The sequence below is a fragment of the Papilio xuthus genome, unplaced genomic scaffold, assembly GCF_000836235.2.
Source record: "Papilio xuthus unplaced genomic scaffold, Pxut_1.1 DF826961.1, whole genome shotgun sequence".
NCBI classification, from domain to species: domain Eukaryota; kingdom Metazoa; phylum Arthropoda; class Insecta; order Lepidoptera; family Papilionidae; genus Papilio; species Papilio xuthus.
Genome location: NW_013531688.1, coordinates 5,327,893 through 5,351,113, shown reverse-complemented (window position 1 = coordinate 5,351,113; position 23,221 = coordinate 5,327,893). Strand labels below are relative to the sequence as shown.

Here is a 23,221-nt window from a genome sequence, read left to right as displayed (position 1 = left end):
AAAGATTTCAGCTGACGTTATCCATTAAATTGTGCCGTCTTTTTTATTATATCTTTTTATCTGAAAAAAAAAATGGCAATCGTATTAAAATCTGAATGTACTTTAATGTATTTTCACACGGACGTTATTTTAAAACAGGCAAATCAATTATTTCCAAACGAACAAAAAGCTATTTCGAATTAATTAAGATATAATTATTTCTGGTTAATAAATAATTTCGTATTGATCTAATAATTTAATTGTTAGTTAAACTATGTCCAATTTATTAAATAAAATTGTTTATTTATATTTAGATAGTTTTAATTCTGTTCAAAACGAGACTCAATTTGACTACGTATGCTCATTATAATACGGAAATGCAAATAATTAATTACAATTGAAATGGAAATTATTAATTAAACATAACTAATTATTAAATAAAATAATTTTTACCGGTACAAATAAAACTAACACAGCGGTTTCTACTTTCACATTTTAATATTAATAAAATCATATTATAAGTTTTACTTTTTACATAAGGTTAATTAACGACCGTTTTAAATACGGTGCATCTTATGACAATCCAATTATTCTTTACGTGTGCAAAATATAATCGAGAGCTGTTAAGCCGTTCTGGAGTTACCTTTAAACAAACATCCATCCATCCATCCATCCATCCATCTAAACAATCGCATTTTTAATATTAGTAAGATGTAACGGAAAAAATACGCTTGGGTTCTATGATAGAGTATATTTGTACAATGGGTTTGAATTCAGACATGACTATCAACGTAGAGATACTGTGCCGACTCTACATAAGGATAAAGGGAGAGAGATGATGGAATCAAATCAAATATGTGTCCCAGCATTAATTGAGATTGAAAGACATGGTCTTGTTTCTTTTATATACGCATCAACAGTGCTATGAAAATTATTTTTATCTACAAGTGAGGGGCCAACTAGACGCGGACGTATAGAGCGTTGCTCTGTTCGTGAAGCGCGAGCGAAAAAGTTTCGCTAATTGTTTTTACAAAACTGTCGACATGCTAAAACGCTCAAACGCTAACTGTCAAAAATTATCAAAAAACAAGAATTGTTTTTGTTTCTGAATATGACGTTTAATTGTAATGGTAAATTGTAAATTCGTGTTACCATGTTCCCCTTTATACATCTCATAACTATAGAACATACGAAAAGTTATGTGAAATCGAAAAATCTGTATACATCGTGTTCAATAATAGGTATATTATTGATCTAACCTTAGGTAATTGATGAAATTATCTAGTTCTAACATGTAAGATTTTTGTAACGCTACGACTTACGTAGCATCTGCGTAGCACTCATGTAACACCTACGTAGCACTCATGTAACACCTACGTAGCACTCATGTAACACCTACGTAGCACTCATGTAACACCTACGTAGCATTAGACGAAATGCAAATAGATAGGGTTTTTAATTGATGTAGTCGCAATAACTACTTGAATATGAGACTAAAACTTTACAAAAAATACTCACATAGACTGGTTTTGTGATTTTGGAATCATGGTTATGAAGTTTCTTTCTTTCTTCATATCTGAAAAGTTTAATTACAACAGTATTAATATATTTGATAGAAGCTTTTAGTGTAGTAAAAAATTTAAGTTGACAACACACAACAACAAAAAAAATTGCTAAACATATAAATTTCATGTAAGTTTGTTAAAGTTTAACAGAATAACAATACTTATAGAAAGCTATATAAGAGCTATTGTGAGTTATATAGCTTATATTGGGTTTAGTTAATTACTTTACGAATGTGCCACAGACGACGCCATTAGAACGCTCTGGAGAAGCATTCATTTTGTTTCGCCGCCGCTCTCGATGTTGCCATTAAAAGTTCTAGATTAATATAATTTACGAATTAACAAAGGTTTATGACGTTATTGTCTACGAGTCTTTGAGACTGATTAAAGTTTTCGTGATAACTGGCTGTAAATTTTTTATTTCGTCTGTAAAAAAAGTAACTACGCAGTCATCAGTCGCGATTGACTTTCTGGTTTACGAATTCCTATAACTATTATATATCCTACTAATAATATAAATGCGAATGTTTAGATGGATGGATTGATATTTGTTTGCAGATATCTCCAGAACGGTTGGATAAATCTAGCTGAAAATTCGCATAGATGTAGAACATAGCCTGGAAGAACATATAGGCTACTAATAAAGTTTTTTATTTAATCCCGCGTGGACGGTGTCGCGGGCGACAGCTAGTGTTTCTTGCAAAGTTACTTAATGTAAAAATATAAGAGCCTACTCTCTTAATAAGCGTCCACCGATCAAGTCCGATGTAAACAGATTTCCTGCGCCCCAAAAACGATTAGATTAAAAAATTCTTTCCGAAAAATGTTTAAAAACTGAACAATCAAAGATAATCTTTATTGCTTAGACCTTAAAGTTTAAAAATTATATTTAACATGACCGTCAGTCAAGATATAAACGAGATTAGAACGTTGTCTGCATAATATTCAAATTTGGAATCGTAGAGTCGGGAGAGGCGCATGGGGTTCGGCGATGTACGGCGACAAGTAACGGATAAATATGTGTCCGGGTGTGAGGACGAGTAGTTTCGGTCGGACTCGCGAGCAAAATGTGGGCGGGCACGTGCTCTTGTAGTATAAGCTACTATTACAGATTATTTCCTATTTAATTCTAAATCAATTTCTAATTCAATACATTAAGGAAAGTACACACCTGTGAGTCTGTACCTTCTTAGGCATTGCCGATGTTGGTGAAAGACGTTCGCTTGGTATGTAGCTCCTGCCAGCTCATCAAACTAAGTTTAACAAGGTCAAACCTATAAATAAAATTGACAATCTTAAATTAGCATTATTGTAACACAAAGTTATGTCATCTATCTGAAATATATTTCATTATCGCCATTCAATTACAATTTGACCTTACCAATGATTACTGTCTTCTTTCCGATGGACGGGTAAACATACGAGGAAGCATTAAGGGTGGAACAAGAAGACCAGTGGTCTGATACACTATAATGAAGACGTGATTAGTAACGTTGGATACCACACTTTCCTCTGAAACAACAACAAAAGTGAAAATGTAAAATAAAAAAATGATTTGGACCTTTGAAAAAATATTTGTCTCTGCAATACTGTATTCGCTTGAATAGACCGTCTCAACAACTGCGCAGCATCTAATGTCCTTCAAACCTACAGAAACAAATGACCTCCAACTATACCGACAAGAAGTCGTTAAATTGTAAATTACAAATCTCCCTAAGAATACCATTTAACCCTTTTTAATTCAATATTTATCTAGTTCTAAAACCTGTAATAAGATCAACGGTCAAGTAACGCGACACACAAGGTCGAAGTTCGACGCATGTATGATTGTGGGAACCGCGGCCGCATTATAAAATCAAATGATCTCTGACCGGAGAGGTCTCACGCTGACCGGTTCTAACTAAAGATTTCTCTCCCCAACAAAATAAAATTTCTTTTTAAATTCTAATACATTTATAAGTTGCCAGGAATATTAATGTTTTTATCTATTAAACTTTAATGTTTGTAATCTTTTGTTGTGAATTTGAATTTAGAATGTTTTCACACGGTTTTTAAAAAACGAACTAATTTTAAGAAGTGCAGTGCTTCGGATATTTCTTGAATACTGTGGTTATGAGGTAATAGGAACAGTTTTAAACCCCATCTGTTTTTGTGGATGTTTTTTTTCCTGTTTTCTTAAACAAAGATTACATTTAATAATTAATCTGTTAATTTTCATAGTACTACATCGAACTGCTTGAATTCATGCGATAGTAGTGGTGAAGGCGGCCCACTTGAGGACGGCATTAGATGTGTGCGGGCGTACAGTCACGCACACAACTACATACATCTATGTTAGCGTTTAGATTCTAATAACACGATAATATATTAAACGTTTTAAATCATACACAATTTGTTTATACATATATATATATTTAATATTGAATTATGTACGAGCTTTTAATATTCAATTAGTCAAAGGATAGTCTGATATAAGTTTGGTTTACATGTACTTAAGTGTTTTGTTTTTAGTAATGAATCTTGCTTACTTATTTAAGTGAAAGTTTACCAACCAAAATTAAATATCGTAAAAGTAATTGATAGTACATAGTTTAGTAATAAATACATGTGTGTAATGTTAACCATTTATGTATAATATGATTCAGAAAATAGAACTGATGCGTTTCGTAGATTTAGTACATATTATGTCGCTGAAGCACAGTACACACAATGCTGTTACTTAGGTCTAAAGCACAGAGTATCTACTATAAACATTATACGTAACGTTGTAAGTTTGATATGCATCTTTTGACCACATAAAAATGTAGGCAAACGCTAGTACATTAAAGCTGGTCTTTATCTTATATATAAAATTCTCGTGTCACAATTTTCGTTCCCATACTCCTCCGAAACGGCTTGACCGATTCTCATGAAATTTTGTGAGCATATTGAGTAGGTCTGAGAATCGGCCAACATCTATTTTTAATCCCGCGCAGACGGGGTCGCGGGCGACAGCTAGTTGTCATATAATTTAAAACATTGTAAAAGATGAGTAAAGTAAGGAGCATAAAACAACTGCAGGATAATTGTTGTCATGAGGTTCAATGCTTTTGAGATTCAAAGGGTTTAGATGTACATTTACGAATCTATGACGAGCTAGCTAAATAGTAAAGCTTATATAAAATATTCGAGTTTAGTTCGTTGACCACATCCCGGGCTATTCCCGAAAGTTGTCAGCTATCCCGGCGCAAGACTTAACGAATCTAATCCCCCGCGAGTCGCCTCCGGCCTTACTCGTATATACGTTCGTATGTGTGTGTGCCGAAGTTAGATCGTCCACACTTTACCGCGGACCTCGATAGAAACTGTACACCAGGACGACACATTGGAATTTAATGTAATATTATTTTATACATAAAGAATAAGTTCTTATTTTTCTTATAAAAATGTCTATGAACGTGAATTTGAAAAGTTTCTTTTAATTGAGTTTCTTTGATTGAACACGTTAGTCTACCGAAATTATTTGAATTTTCTTTTTTACATTTTAAAGCCCGTTTAGTAGGAAGACTTTACACCATTTGATTTACAAGCTATTTGTTAATATTACCATTCTTTCTAGAAATAGATAATATAATAGTATGTTTATTAAATGTTGCATCTATATGTTAAGTGTATTTGTCTAATCGCGCTTAGAATCCAATATTTCCTCCGCCTGTACACTGGTCAGCTCCTAACATCATTAATCTAACTTTCGTGCTACCCTTTATAATAGTTCGGTCCGTTCCCTGGAGCGGGGAGTCGCCGGCGGGGGTGAGGGCAGGGGTATGAGCGGGGTGCGGGTTGCGGGGGGATATTAACATACGAATTTGGAGCCGTCCACGCCAGCCTTCTTCTTGAGGGGAGGCGAATTTAAGTTTTGCGTCGCGTATTGATCCACAACGTTTTTGTTAGTGTAATCATGTATATGTAGAGTAGTAAAAATATGGATTATTTAAAGTAAAAATATACTTATTTTTATTAATAGAAAGATTCATCATTTTATTTAATCTTATCTTACTAATATTATAAATGCAAATGTTTAGATGAAGGGATGGTCCATGGATGTTTGTTTGAAGTTTTCTCCAGAACTGCTCAACGGATCTTGATGAAATTTGGCACAGATGTAGAACATAGCCAAAAAGAACACATAAATTAGTTAATCAAGTTTTTTTTTAATACTGCGCGGAAGAAGTTGCGGGCGACAGTGAGTGTTATTTATATAAAGTTGTTAAGAATTTTAACTCTATCTTGTTGCATTTAGAGTCATTAAATTACTAACTATGCACTCCTTTAATGTAGATTTCGCATCAAATATTTACGCATACTCTTTGTTACAATTCAATAAATATGAGTTTGACTGTTGGATTGAAACAAAAGAAAAACAATTTTAGTCATATCAGATTCGTATCACAATGAATAGAAGCTATAGTAATGTTGATAATTTATATATTCACAGATATTGAAGCGGAAGGCGTTCAACTATTGTGCATCTTTTGATCTCAGAGCTCGGTTCAGTGATTCAATGTCTCCAATGAACCGAAAGACCGATTCTCACAGCTCATGTCACTAACAGATCTAAGTTGCGCTTCCCCAAGTTGGATACTAACTTGTTTCACTTATTTTTACAACAAACAGATGTATTTATTAACTAGCTGTCGAAGTGTTGAGCGTGAATCCGTCCGCGTAAAATAAAAAAAAATAATAAGACTATGTGTTCTTCCAGATTATGTTCTTTCTATATCTATGCCAAATTTCATCAAGTTTCGTTCAGCCGCTCTGGAGATACCCTTAATCAAACCTGTATCCATCCATATAATATTCCATCCATGCGTACATTCGCATTTATAACAATATAAAGATAAAGATATTAAATAATTACATAAATGCAACGTTTTATGCTAACGTTAGAGATGTAAAAGCAAACATTAATTCCAATGACCGGCGAGCTCGGCCCCATCGCACTTCAAGTCCCCTGGCTATTCAAGAAATTGTCAAAATGGCTCCGAATAGCACCTAATATCTCTAGCGTCGTATTTTCCCGCGTTATTTCGCCCTCGCCCCCACCCTACCGAATAACCCACATGCTTGGGAGGGAAATTCGTTATCGTCACAGATTAAAAAGATCTTCAATGTGTATATACAGTGTGTTTTGTTTTGTTTGTTGGTAAATTATACAATCAATTAGCATGAAACAGGTTATTATAAATTATTAAGATATCAACGAAAATGACGAATATGTTTGTTCAAAATTCTCCACATGCAAAAAATATGTTTCATTTAAAATAAACATTATTGCAGTTTTAGTATTTTATCCATCTTGCTTAAGGTTTTGCGTAAATATTTCCACAATGAAAACCTACGCTTTCATTTAAATAAAACGTGCAGGCATCTTATATGAATAGCTGTCGCCCGCGACTCTGTCCTTGCGGAGTTAAAACAAAATATTTGTAGCCTATGTTCCTTTGTTTCCAGACTATGTTCTACATTTATACTATTACCATCCATCCATCCAGACATTCGCATTTATAAGATTAGTAAGATTACGTCGCAATATTGAAAGAAATACTAATAATGAACAACTTTCTTCCATACGAAATATCAAAGTAACAAAGTAAATTGCTTAACTCTTTCCACCTCAGTACATTGTAGGCGCAGACCCTTTATTTAACCCTTCTCCCTTCTCCCGTCATCCCTCAGATTACTTCAAGATCGTCCTTACGCACTTCCCCTCTTTAATTGTGACTCCCGGATTCATTATTGCCGTATCCTTGTGCGACCCGCTTTGCGCTTATCTTTAGATTCTCTATGTGTGCGTTACATTACCTTGAAATAAAATTTCTAGAATCGCCTTCAAAGCTAAGGTTAATAAGGCTGTGGTTACATAGAGTCTTTGATATGACGAGATTGGGAGAAGTTAGCATTAAACTAATATAAAATTACGTTATATAAAAAGGTTTAATAAAAACAAGGCTTTAAAAAGTAAGTTCTATCTATATGTAGTGTTATACAATTTTTAATATTTACTTTCAGGAGATAGTTACTTAACATTTAAGCTTAAACACGTCTCATCTAGTATTTATATATCACAGTAAAATGTTAGTTGGCTGAATATTGTTTATATACGTTTATATGGGAAACGTCAATGTGTTTGTTTCGTTAACTTACGGTATTTTCATTTTTGAAACAGAATGGACGATCATACATATATAAATATGATATAATTATATGCTTACTTATTGGTAAATATACGAAAATTACTGATTTAAATTTAGATCGTTTATTTCTTACACATTTCAATGAACTGTCATCACATAACGCTCCGTACACATAATGTTGAATCGTCGACGCGAATTTTCTATTCTTTCTGTCTTTGACGCTACCAGATAGAAATATCGGCGTTGTGTACTAACCTTTACGATAATTGCGCAAGTCGCTTAGCGACTATAGTATTGTAGAGGTTAGTACGACTAAAATTGTCTAGTTTTGAAGATTTACGTTGCCTAACCCTAATCAAAATATATCTCTGTTAACTATAAGCTCTAACTGCAACATTTTCGGTGTTAAGAGGGAAGCCAAAATGTCTTCTATATTCAAATTTCAACACTTTTAAAATCTTTTCTTTCTTTTCTAACCAGTTAATAACGAACAATTCAAAAAATTTAATAGGATTAGATTCCCATTCCGCTGTAACTGGACACGGCGCGCCTGATTTGCGGCATTCGGAAGCTACCTAATACATGTTACTTTGTGCTAATCTCCTTACAAAGGATTTTATAGATTGAACAAAACTCAACTAAATATTATACCATTTTAGAGTTCATTTTCGCAAAGTGTTACAATATTTTAGAGAGATTAGACGTTTTAAAACTAAGCACATTGAACGAACAGTTTCGAATTCAACGTCATAAATGGGAAATTGTCGACTTTCGAAATTGTATTCGGATAGTTGTTAAGTTTTAAAAGGGTAATTTTAGATAGTTTGTGAGTAACGAATTTACATTCTTTTGTAAAGGAAATCAATAAAAAAAATACTTTTGTTGTTTCTTAATACTAAGATTGACAAGCTATTAATTGTTGAATTGCAGCAATTATTACAAGTATCTTAAAAAGATGTAAGCAGCGACGAATATCGCCACCCGTCACGTTTTGTCTTTTGAGTCGAAAAGTGGATTGCGGAGGTACCTTTGACCATACCAAATTGAGGTCCATGGTCTCTGCCTACCCCTCTGAGTTACAGGCGTGTTGTGAAGTATCTTTTTAGACGTCCGTAGCTAGGTACTAAATTAATTTAGTAAACAGATTTTAGGTGTTTTACCTTTACTGATCAATAAACATAGTTTGGTAGCGTAAACCAAAGACAGAAATTAATCTAAGTCGTGATAATGTCGGAATGTATGTACGGATGGTGAGCGCGGGAAGGTGCGAAATGGCGTCGAATAGCAGGAGGAGCGATGGCAGCGCCCATGGCGGCAAGGCACGCGAACACCGCGCATCCCACGATTAGGGCTGGCTTGCCTTATTTGACTTGTGTATATTTAATTATTTATTATATATGTTTTCAAAAATTACAAATTAGAAAGCTCTGTTAACACTGAGTAACATAGGCGATATACATTTTTTAAATTTTAATACTGCACAGACGAAGACGCGAACAAAAACTAGTGTACTATAAAAAATGTAAGACATAGTACACTAAATTAATTATTGCCGTAAATTCTTTTAACGGTTGTTTAACATAACTACATTATTTATTCAACCACCAGAGAAACGTTTCTGGTCCAAAGCACATGAAAAGGGATATAATCATATTCACGGAGAATTCACATTTGCGCTCGAGCAGTCACATCTTACTGCTCTACATCTTACTCTTTACATTCCTCTTATATACAAGAAAACTAGCTTATTAACGTCATAAGTTCCTAATAAATCAATGCTATATACCACAGCACAGAACTACATAGGGCTGGAGCAAAATTTAATATTATACTATTATAAATTCTGTCTACCTCTTTAAGTTACGACCGTTAGTTCTTGTTTATATTCGTACGTAGTATAGTCCGGAGTCCGGACACGCGATGCGATAGCCCTGAGCGATGCGAATAGCTCGCGAGCTTTTCGTAATTGAAAACGTTGTGTTTCCGGACAGTTTTAATGGCGCCCACCTGATGTTATGTCGTGGAAATTATTCAAGCAGTGTTATTAGATGTTTATTAGTTTTGCTTTAAAATTATATATTATGCTTTGGTATTGATTTATAAATAACAAAATATGATCGATGTCGATGACGATCTTAATAATCGATCCCGACCATGATTTGCTAATCTTGCTTGCTGATCTTGCCCTATATTCATATCTAGAAAGGAATAAAACAAAAAAAAATGTAGCAAATTGCAAATAATCTAGGTAAGTGTTTATTTTAATACTAGCTATCGCCCGTGACTTTGTCTACGCAGAATTAAAAAAACTAAACTAGTTTCTCCAGAATATGTTCTACATCTATGCCAAATTTCACCGAGATCCGTTCTGGAGATAACTTCTAACAAACATCCATCTATCCACCCATGAATCAATCAATTCATCATTTTAAGATAATATTGAGTAAGAAGTAAGATAGATGTATGTAAATACATGTACTTTTTGTAGTTGCAATAACCAAATAATAATCGAGTAGGTACTCGAAACTAATGCACCTAAAATGCTGCTGTAGTAATTAAATGATGCAACACAAAGCGACTATTAGTATATACGAAACTTTAGCCGCGGCGAGAAAGGAGCGCAAATTTAGTTCTAGTTCTAAAATAATCCAACAATGTACGGAATAGTTCGCTCAAAAACGGAATAAACAGCAAAACTACGAGCGAAACTTTCTCGAGCCTGCTTAGGTAATTGTTAAACCTAGCGTGAGCGCTTTTTGCCACAACATTACGCCAACTTCTAGGCAAAGTTGGCAACTGCTGGCAGTCGGCGGAACTGGAGCTCTAGAACTTTCTAGACTATATAGAAACCACAAAGGTACGACCGGCGAGCGTATCGCCGCATCTATGCTATCTGCTTTTGAATGCAAATGAGTTGGAAAAGTACGTCTAACTAAGAAAACTAGCGGTCGCTGCGTGTGAGCTATAAAATGGCGCTTGACAGTGCAACGCTTTGTACGTGCGTTAACAACATAGCAGAGACTAATACTATTACAATAATTTTACCGCAACTTTCATATAAAAACACACTTTATTTGTACTATGATTTAAGAATGAATTTGCTGTTGATCCCAAGTCGCGAAAAACCTTTCGAAGGTTAGGTTTTTACGTCCGATGTAAATCAATAAAGAATTTTGTTTTAGAAGTTACTTTATCCTGATACTACCATCTAGTATAGGTACCTCTGACAACCATGTTAAAAATAATAAAACATGCCACCAAGTAAAAGTCATTAACTGATTAAAGATTTTCATAAAATCGAGCACCTAAAGAACATTGTAACGCGTATCGATTTTTTAATCCGATGAGAGTACTTGACAACAATCTGGCTGATTGCACCATTTCATAATTTAAAAACAGATTAAAAGGTCGTTCGAAATTCAATTTAAAGATGGCGATGAATTGTTTATAGGCGCTAGGGGCGAGCATCGTCAAGGAGTCGACCATCATAGGGTGTGTGCGGGGGTTACGTGGTAGCGGGTAAAGAGGGGGGAGGTCCGCGGGGAGGGGCGAAAGTTTGCAATAGTTGCGGACGGGTCCGCCCTCGCCACAGCGTACTGCAACTATCACTAATATACATTTAATATGTTTAGTCCATACAATTAATAAAATTGGATTGTCTGTATATTACATATGAAAAAAAAATATATTTCGTAAACATTGCTCATTGAGTGTATTTGCTGTGTAACAAAAAACACATTTTTTTACTACAGACTATCTGCAAGGCCACGTTTGTTCTAGTTAATCACCGAAACGGCGTGGCCGATTTTGACAAGACTGATGGAAAGGTGTCTGATGTATTTAGGAATATTAAAGGCTATTTTTTAATTTTTATATCAATTAGTTTCATATAAAGTAATTTTGATAATATTGCATCAACAAAGTTTATTTTTTACGCTGAGTTGTGTCCTTAAAGTTCAAGTGATACATCGCACAAGAACAGGAATATTCCGATCCAAAAAGGCACATAAAAAGTATAACACTACGAATAAAATAAATAAAAAAAGGTTTAAAATACAAAGATTAAAACTGAGAATAACTTTAAATAACACAATTGGCGATACTTCGTCAGAGAAAATAACGATCGCCTTCGACCCCAACTTCCCTTTCTTAATTCGGGTTCAATGACCTGTTGGGCCCCGTAGGATTAATGTCCAAGGGGTCACAAGACTCGCATGGAACGCAACATTAAGACGACCCCTCATCGCCATCTGTGACCCCCACAAAACCCCCTCTTGTTTAATAGGCTGAAAAGAAAATAGGGTTCATTGTTACCCTCCGAATGGCACTGAAGAAAGTAATTGTTCTTACTACTTATGTACTTGGATACATAAATAATGTTTTTGTTTTATTGATTACACAATATGTTAATGCTTTATTAAGTCGTATATAGGGTGTTTTTTTATTTGAATTCAATAAACGTAGTTATAACATCGAACAATTTTACAACAAACGCAATCTCCATTTTTACTAAAAATTATTTTTATACTTATTTGTAAACACTCGTAATACATAGTTAAATTCCAGTCAACTTTATATTGGTGACGTAAAAACTCCTTTACTATTCGAATAACTAAAGTTTGACTGTTAAAAGCTCTCATTGCATGCAAGGATTCCTCCAGTACGAGATTAGGGTAACCACGCTTTCAGTTTTTCATAATATACCTATCAAAAATCTAAATTTTATTAATCAATTCAATTTTTTAAATGAAAATGGCAGTAAATGGATGAAAACAATGTAAAAAAAGCCTGACAAAACCAAACGAATGGTTTTTAATTATATTATTAAATGCTTTTAGTAGCAATCTTAACGTAGCGTACAGAATACTTTACCAAACACATCTTTCATTGTGCAAAAACTGCCAAATATTAATACCATCTTGGATACATTAATAATAATTTTACATATTCGTATTAATTGAATGATAATTATGTAAACAATATACAGACGGTTGTGTCTAAAGTAAACGCAAATTAAATTTTCAACTACCTTTCCCATTCCCACTTGTCCGTGGGGCGGTAAGTCCCCACTATCGTACTGTTTGCTTTTGTAACTAAAATTAGTTTCGTTGCCGACCCTTCCGGGAATTAAATTATACTTCATATCTATACAGATAAACATACACACCAGTCTGCAGACGCTCTATTCAATTATACGATTTTTGTTAAAAATCATCGCAAAAAATCGCTGCGTCGAAATTAGGTTTTCACGCATTTTATAGTGCAAAAGGTTTTGAAGCAAAATTGACTAATTGTGTACATAGATTCGTTTTTCATCTATATATTATAATAAAGGGTCCATCGTTTTATTATCTTACTTATTATAAATGCGAATGTTTGGATGGATGGATGTTTGTTTGAATATATCTCCAGAACGGCTGAATGGATCTCGATGAAATTTGGCACACATATAGAACATAGTGTGGAGGATCAAGTAGGTTACTTAGTTTGCTTTTTTTTAATTGCGGGCGACAGCTAGTATTTTAATATAAAGACAAATTTACGAATGCTACGGTATGGCATTTGCTAAACAAAACATCTTCGAGCTTAATGAAAACTAAACTATTAAATTATTCAAACTTTCGTGAGACATTATACTAAACTGATATATAAACACGGCTAAACACTCACGTATATACGTCCGGTGGCGGCACCGACTAGTTTCGAGCCTATCGGGGGCCCTTCATCAGGATGAGTGGTACTGGTATTATTTCGCGGACGCGGCGAGTGAGCGACGGGCTGCGTCCGCGAAAACTAAACTGTCAAAAATATGGTAAGCATATATGACCTTTTTTCAACAGCTTCATTTTGACGGGTTAAAAAAAAAACCTTAATTTTCGTATCCATATAAAAGTGGATTTGAATAACAAAGCGCCGAGTTGTAGATTCTAATGTTAGTTATTAATTAGAAACCCAAAGTAATTTGAAGCTGGCTCCAATTGCTACATTGTAATAATATGTAGTTTGAGTAGTGGCCGGTCGTGTTGATTGTTGAAATGAAGGCAAGCAATTAAAACTTCTTTGTGGCGGTGCACGGGGCCGCGGGGGAGCGGCACGGGGACGGGCGGCGGAGGAGGTGGCTAGGTACTTGACTGAGTACGTAATTGGAAAAGTTTCCCTCCGGTTGGCGGGCAAGCAATGATGAAGGTTACTTGTGTCAATTCAGCGCTTTAAGCTTAGTTCGGATATTAGTTGTAGCTATGTATGAGCTTTATTTACTAAAAGATTAAGTATATATTTAATTTAAATATAAGTTTGGAATTATCAGAAAAAAAGACACGAGAATATATTTGCAATAACTGCATTAAAGTACTCGCGTTTCATTCAAATTGATGAAGGCGAATGGCCGACATACACGGACGGTAACAAACAAACGTCACTGGTAGCTTTAAGCAGTCAGCGTCCTGCGTCCTTATACGCAAAAAATATCTATGTATAACAGTGATACTTTTTAGTTATTTTTAAACACGAAAGTAAATTAGTATACATATACCAACAAAAAATATTAAACAATATTTTTCATTGTTCTTTGTCTATACTTTAACTTATTTAGATTCATAGACAAGACATACTTGTACAGAAATGACAATAATAGGCACTATATTCATCTAGATAGAAGAGAGATGGGTGTGCCCATAGATATTGAGACCATCTTTACTGTTCTCGTAAGACAAAAGACGAACACCAATGAATGGCGGACCATTGAACACACCATGAATACACGGTTAGTATAATTAAATTCTATTTGTATATGATAGCCATAAGGAGTTATATATACCTAAATATTTATATCATCATCATCAGTTCACTATACGTCCCCACCGAGGGGCTCGGACCCTACCCTAAGTTAAGGGTGATGAGGCCATAGTCAATCACGCTGTCCAAGTGCGGGTTGGTTGACTTCACACATATCTTTGAATTTCTTCTCAGATATGTGCAGGTTGCGTCACGATGTTTTCCTTCACCGTAAGAACGTCGGATAAATGTACATATGTAAATCGGAAATCGAAAAACACATTGGTACATGGCGGGATTCGAACCCAAGACCTGCAGATTGCAAGTCAAGTGCTTGACCACTGAGCCACCGACGCTCCCCATATATATACTAAATATTTATATACTAAATATTTATTTAATATTTTAAATATTCATATTTATTATTTCATAATATGTACCTCATTTAACACGTGGGGAGAGCGTTATTAATTATGGATAAAATACGAAGTGTTAATTTTCTTCACTACACTAATCTATTAAAGATATAAACATGTAGATAAATTAACAATTAGAAGAAAAGCTTTAATTAAAAACAAGAAAAAATCTCACGATCATAACAACTTTGTTAATTTGATTTTCACTCGACAAATCTGAACAAGAACGAACGAAAAAATCATTTAATTTTAAAGTTCTATCTCTACAATGACCTTACCTTAAGTTATAAAAACAAAACATATTAAAACTAACCGAGGTGCCGTAAGCGACCCAATTTCCCAAGCAAAAGACCCTTCGCACCACCGGGAGTTACACGATAATTAAACAAAAGCCGAGCGACGACATTTTTTATGAAGATATTTGAAGTGTAGCGTAGACAATAAAAGTATAGAATAGATTATGGATTTCCAATAAGATAAGACGTAAACTTACAACTTCAGTAGGTAAAATATTCGAAAATCCAGGCTCCAGGAAAATCACTCTTTTAACAAGTTCTAATAGAAACATCAAATTGAAATTAAATATTTTAAGAATAAGATATTATGTGATGGCTTTACTTATCGTGAGTTTCTGAGAACAAAAATATGTTGTTATATCTGTTTTTTCAAAGACAAATATCACGATATATTTTATACATATATTTTGGTATCAGAAACCCACGGTTAATAAGTTAATTTAGTATTAATGTTTTTCAGACAACAAAAATACAAGCTACTTTGATGTTTTTTCACAACATTTCGATGTCGTAAACCAACAAATACTGGTTGAAAGAATTTTCTCAAATAATTATTCCAGAATATTGTCTCATAAAGGACTTTAAAAAAATTCAAACGTATCTTGTCAAACGTGAAACCAAACATCACAAAGCAAACGTGTGAGGTTACAAATAAGTTAAAATTTAAACACGAAATTAGAAATTAAATATTCTGGAGGAAAATGAGGGTGGAGCAAACAAACTTACGCTACCGATGTTTACATAAGCTAGTGTTTAATTACAGTGTTTACTTGCTGACCAGCGAAAACTGTAACGTAGACTAAAGATAAGGTATATTTATTTATAACTAGCTATCGTCCGCGACTCCGCTCGCGCGTAAATAAAAAATGTAATTATTAGCATTTTAGTGATTTCTTCTAGACTATGCTATACATCTATGCCAAGTTCCATTCAGCCGATTATATGGGAAAAATAAAAAGCTGTTTTTAGGGTTTTCCCGGCAATTATTCTAATTTTTTTCATCACCTTTTAAACCTTCCCTAGACCTCCACGAACATTTCAAGACCAAGATAAGATAAATCCGTTCAGCCGTTCTCAAGTTTTAGCAAGACTAACGAACAACAATTAATTTTTATATACATTATAAAAATTAGTAACTTAAAATCCTTTACTTTTCTTAAGTATCACTGTATAAATATCACTAGGATTACAAATACTTAAAGACCTAAAACTCTATGAAGAGAATAATGGCGTGGTGCCGTGTTGTCGAATTTTAGGGCACGAGGCACTTTTTTCAGGATCGTAAAGAAACTCAGTGCAGATGGTTCCGATGCGTTCTTTTAGAGATAAAGGGACACTCGTAGTAGCCAACGAGGGTCTTTTAGTGTTTGTAGTTTTTTCTGATTATGTATTATACTCTCATGAAGGTGGATTGAGCAGAGGAGAGAAAGCATAGGAAGGGAGAACATCCTCTTTTTGTGCGCTCACTTCAACGATTAACACCTTTATAACAGCGTCATAGCCATCCCTCTTATTGTCTATAAGAAGAACAGAGATAACATATTCTTATACAGGTGATACGACAGTTGAAATCCACGATTATGTAGACATGTCTAATGTCATGTGATCGTACACGTAGCCTTACCACAACAGTGACTCACTAATAACAAGGATCTAGTGACGTCACAGTTTATGTAGACATAGCAGATATGTATAATGTCACTTCACAACAAAGCAACCAAAGATGGCAGGTCTGTGCCGACAGTTGATGTTATTTAACCAGATGAGCTTCCCACTTGGTTCTGTTATACTGTCTTCACAAAGTGGCCTGGGATGTTAACGTCACTACATTGATAGAATATTCTAGAGCAAAGACTTATAAGACCGTATTAGTCGCTGTACAGTCAGCTGCATAAATGTATACATATACGTAGCATCAGAAACTTGTATATACATTTGTTTCAAAAATACATATATGCACCTAACCGGCCTTATGCTTCCGACCATTTTTTATACCTAAGTTTCTAAGGTTTTGAAAATATTTGACATATTAATGCAGCTGACTGTACATCAACTACATAAATTTAATCTAATATTTGTTGATCTTAACACCTCGTGAAAAAATATCGAATCTTACTTTATTCAATACAGAGAAACATTTTTTTAGTTACATTTTATTTATGTAATTCAACCGCGCGATAATCTGCAATAATAAAATGCAAAACATTGTCTATATAATCTAGTCGATTTTTAAATAGTGAATCAGCAATTTGAGGCAAATGAAATGTATACAATGTCGGTTTCATGTACGAGTAACATAAACCGATCCGACCGATGCATGTAAAAAGCATATGGCGGAAACTCATCGGAAATTCGCCAACGAGGAATTCATTAGAATAAATTTCGGCCGCCCTCGTTAAACTAAGGCCCAAACTAGCAAATTAATTATAAAAGCCGTCAGCGCAAGGCGCGGGTTCGAACCCATCTGAGACGCACAAAGGGTGGCCTTAATTTAGGACGGGCCCTTTCACCCTTATCGCAAAGTCGGATCTCCCCACCATCGATCTTAAGGGTGACTTGACCCCTTAGGGGGAGGGATGAAAGAAAATCGCGAGGGTGGTTTTAGATTATTTTCGGGGGAGAACCCAACGTCCGCTGCTGAGTAAGATTATGTAGGGTTAGTTTTCGTTTGTCATGCTCCTTTGTAATTTGAATACGGTATGAATTTGATGGAGGTGTAACCTGAATAATATATTTGTGAAATATACATTTATTACTTTTGTATTGAACTATAATGTACTAGCTGTCGCCCGCGACTCCGTCCGCACGGATTTAAGAAATAAATTTAATGTTCTTCTAGAAAACGTGTGCTACATTTCATCAAAATCTCTTCAGCCGTTCCGGAGATACCTTCAAACAAACATCCATCAATACAAGATATTAATAATAATAATTAATAGTTATTTTATTAACATAAGCGTGAGAATGTATTAATGACTCAATTCCACCTAAATTGGTAAACGGTTGAGGTGATAAGCAACGAAAATGGATAAAATTTAGCATCTATCGCAGACAGTTTATGATCAAAAGAATAAAATCAAATGGCATTGCTGGAAATGTAAAAAACACACACATTCAAAGTGTATAAATGATTTAAAACTACTGCTCATAATTTCCGAGGATCTCGTGATAAATATTCAACAGCTTTAAGGCGCAAATTGGCACCTTAAGCCACGTAAAACTCGACGCCATGCAAGACTCGGTAATAGCTGAATTGTTAGGCGAGTCACGAATTTCCAATGTACGAAAGTCGTCCCAATCTACAAGGCTGGATCGTAGCATGGACATCATCAATAACCATTGCGTTACGTACATTGAACGGTTTGTTCGGACCACCTATGAGTTTTGCAGTGTATTCCAAGCTATGAACATGTGACTTACGATTTTTGACAATTCAGGCCCAAGTGCAGTTACATAATGAAGGGGCGGGCGTCATCTTAGTGTGGGTGGGACGTGTCTGTCCGGAGGGGGAGGCTGGAGGGTTTTATTATAGGTCCGTGGAGCGGTCTGCGGCCTGAGCCCCGCGCCGGGGACACTTCTTACGGCTATTGACGAAGGGTTACCATGTTTAGAAACTACATCATATTTAATATGAAATTTTAGGTTTTGGTAGCGAAATCTTTACACATTTAGAATTTCATCAACTGGAACAATTACGAACACAAAAGATATTTCCGACAATCCTAAACCTCGTACTACATATTCCGTAAAATCATATCGATTACCTACATTATCGATTCTTTTTCAGCCCGTGTTTATAAAATACTACCTGTCGCCCGCGAATCCGTTCGCGGATTTAAAAACAAATTTAACAAGTAGCCTATGCCTATGTGTTCTTCCAGACTATTCTCTACCTTTATGCCAAATTTCAGCGAGATCCATGCAGCCGTCCCGAAGATACCTTGAAACAAACATCTATCCATCTAAACATTCGCATTTAAAATATTAGTAAGATTGTTCTCATATTGAAATGGGTATAATTTTGTACATCTAGAATTATTAAGCTGTTGGCAGCCCTAGACGATATCTATCGTGTACCCTTATACCGCGTTCTGGCACAAGAAATTACATACTTTAATCTTATCGTCGGAGTAAAATAGAATATTAAATCGAGCTGTCGCCGACAAATGGCGACCGTACTAAACAACGCGGGCACCGCCGGGACGCGTACATTTCATTTGTCGGACCTCTACGGCCGCTATCTTTAATGTCCTCAGGAATGTTCTTATTAAAATTTTCATTAAATACACTACTTCAAGAATTACACCAATGAGTAAGAAAGTCTAAATGGTTATAATATTCCCTGATTTGAACTTTTCAGAACTGTAGTAATAAAATTACACTAAGAAACTATTATAATCGTAATGAAAATAATGGGTAAGCTAAATCTATGATTTAATTAATTCGCGTTACTGAAAACTGCTTTTCAATTTTCAAGATTTCAAGAAATATTTCGTGCCAAATAAAATCTATTTTTTTTTTACTTCGACTGAGATTTGATATGTTTTTAAATTTAATATAATTAAAAAATCTTATTAATTAATTTAATTAATTAATTTAAAACATATTACCTCTGTTTTGTAGAAGATAATAGAGATGAAGACACAGAGATTTTGATCTCGGAAACCCACGTTATTTCTCACTTTAATTATACTTACATTCAAATTCAATTTCCAAAAAATAATAAGATATATTAAACATAAAACTTATAACCTTATGTAATTTAAGATAGGTAAAAAAGCGTTACCTATATACCTAATATAATATATTACAAAATTTATAAGACTATAAACTTTGGTTTAATTAAAATTAAGTCCAAAATTTAATATTCAATAATAAATAATATTCATTCACAAACACACCAATCTCTCGGCTCGACAACGTCCAAGTGCTAGGGGTTTTCGCCCACTTTCTCCTTATCCTTCCCCCCACAACCACTATGTCCGACCCCACTGAACCCCATCCCGCCATAAACAGCGCTAAACACAGTCCGGGTGAAATTGTAAAATTCGTCCGGCGGACCGTTTTGTCTCTCTCTAAGCGAGCGTCAATTTGTTAAGATAACATTGTTACCGCTCGCCACAGGCCATTATTTACGACGGGGAATTAATTTTAAGGTCAGTAATTAGGAGACAGGATATTGGACGAGATTCCGATTGGAAGTCGGCACAGACGGGGAGGCTAATCGGGACCGAGAAGTAATCATTTCTAGATAGTTTCATGCAACCCAACGTATACGATTAATCTATCGAACATTGAATTGAAATCAATTTATACACGTTAACTTTATTTAGTTTACTAAATAATTGTTAAGTTTTATATAAAACTAGTTGTCGGCCGCGACTCCGTCGGAGTGGAATGAAAAAAAAACCTAATTAGTTTCCGGCAATTGTTCGATTTTTTTTTCACCTCTTAAACCTTCCCTAGACATCGACGAACATTTCAAAACTAAGATAAGATAAATCCGTTCAGCCGTTCTCGAGTTTTAGCGAGACTAACCAACAGCAATTTATTTTTATTATATATACATAGATTTTGAATATGATAATTTAGAGGTAAACGATATAATTAGTGGGATAGTAACCAAGAACATGTTTTGGTTTATCATATGAATAGTTAAGAAAACAATAAGAAATGAAGAAGAATGCTAATTATAAATAAATTGTTTCTGGTGTATTTTGATTTGTTTATCCAGAATGTATCTTAATAAATCTTCGTTATGAAGGTACGTAATATCGAGTTGAAACGACATTAAAATAGTATCAATGAGAAATAAATTCAATTAAGCATGAACATTAATATTCTAGCACCGTGGTCGTCAAGTGCCGCTGGGGGGATAGTGCAGGTCGGGCCCCCTCCCACAAAAAGAGTGGATGGGCGGTGGGAGTCGGATGATGGCCGAAATCCACGTTTTTAGGCCTACAAAGCTTTTTAGTATGGCTGCCGCGTAGGTTTTGTGGAAAATTTGACGTGTTTATTTACAGTCTATGTATATTTATGTAGCTGGTATTAGTTGATTAACGATTGATTATGAACGCGATTGGCGCTCGAATATTTTGTGTTACAATAATGAACTGGTTTGATGATGGTTTTTTTTTGTTTATTTTTATACTTTTTATAGATTTTTATGGCTCAATTTTCTGACATATAATTTTAAACCAGTTTAATATTTTTTTTTACATACTTTAGCTTTTGAAATTAAATAAGACTCTTTCATATGATAGGTAAGTGATCTCAAAGTTATTAAGTACGTATGGATTACATTTTGGAACAAACAGAAAACGAGCGATTATGTTAAGAGACTTGGTAGGGTCTTTCAACCATGAAGAGGTTGAAAATACTGATGTATGGGAAAGAAAGATTATACGAGGAGTACGTTTGGAATGGAAAGAATAGTTTAAGTAGAAGATTAGATGTTACCTAAGTCGAGTCATATGTCATAATTTCATTTAAAAGCAAGATTAGTTAAGTTTTTCGAGTTCATTTGTCAATTGAGGCAAATTTAAAATAAGTATCGTAATTATCGTGATAAGGGTGAGTACACAGTGCGATAGCGCTCACCGACCAGTTTTACTTGACACCTCGCTGCTGACGCGCCACTATTAATCATAGAAAATGACGCGGCGCATTGTGTGACTCCGTTCAACTCAAAATTGTGAAAACCTACCCCCGGCCCGGCGCGGCGCAGGCGGACTAATAACGCGCTACGCTCACACTTCGGAAAATGCCCGCTAGGGGGGTACTGGCTGCAAAAGTAAAAGGAGAAAAAAAAACTAAATGCTTTTTTTAATACTCATTTAAGGAAAAATATGTTAAGGTATCCCTTAACAAGAAACTGAACGATTTTTAAACAGCAGTGTCATTTATGCGTATTCTTCGAATTGAATCAGATATTGTTTGTCGTTTTTTTTTTATTTTTTACTACTTTCCATAGTGCGCAACTTTTCACACATTAGTATTTTTATACCAATTATAACCCTTTAGTCTTATTTAACTCCGTGGAAAGTATCTGATTTCGCGTATACAACCTCAAAATATGTAAACATCTCATTATATTAAAGTTGTTATTGTCCAAACAAACGAATGCCGATCGATGTACAATTAGATACATATTCTAATTTAACCGTCAAGTAAAAATGTTGTATTAGAAAAAAAAAGAAATGTCTTTTTGTTTCTTTTTCCTGACCTTACTGTGCTAGAGGCTGACGATGACGTCACGCACTTGTGTGCGTGCGTGCGCCTGTATGCGTGTGTCGCTCTGCAACCGACGTGATATATTGAGAACTGCACCAAAAATCGCTATACCTAGTTTACGTAACGTAACATTCTGCGTTACGTTTTGGTGCGTAAGGTCGTATAACTTTTTTTTGTATATATTTTCCAGCAGTACATACTGAAATAACATTCATAGGTAAATTAACTTGCAATAGAGATATTTATATGTATGAAATACTAGCATATTCGAAGCAGCTACTAAGATGCGAGTTATTAATTCCTAGTCGTTGCCCGCGACATCGTGCACGCGGAATTAAAAAATCTAGTAATAAATTTCTTTGCCACCCGCCGATAGTGTAGTTTACCAAAATTTAATGAATTTTTCAAATCAGTTCAGTAGTTTCGCAGCCCATTTAATGCAGACAAACAAACAATGAAATTTTCCTATTTACAATATATTAGCTGTCGCCCGCGACTCCGTCCGCGTGGATATATAAAAAAACTTAATATGTATTATAGATAAGTTAAATAAAAACCAGCTCTTCAAGGCAGAAATTACAAAAAAATGAATAAATAGTATCCTACGTCCGTCTCCAGGCTCTAAGCTACCTCCTCACCAATTTTCAACCATATCGGTAAAGCCGTTCTTGAGTTATAAATAGTGTAACTAACACGACTTTGTTATATGTATATAACAAAGTCGTGTATGTAGTCGTGTAAATATATATATATATATATATATATATATATATATATATATATAT

At 34.6% G+C, this 23,221-nt stretch overlaps 1 long non-coding RNA gene across 1 annotated transcript in view; it reads right to left on the bottom strand.

The window, feature by feature from the left end:
• Positions 1 to 23,221, bottom strand: part of LOC106120076 (uncharacterized) — a 26,427-nt gene continuing 3,206 nt past the window's right edge. The window contains exons 2-4 of the long non-coding RNA XR_001227982.1: positions 2,926 to 3,056; positions 2,716 to 2,818; positions 1 to 60 (exon numbers count right to left, since the gene is read on the bottom strand). This is a non-coding gene — a long non-coding RNA (uncharacterized LOC106120076). The remainder of the gene's footprint in view (positions 61 to 2,715; positions 2,819 to 2,925; positions 3,057 to 23,221) is intronic.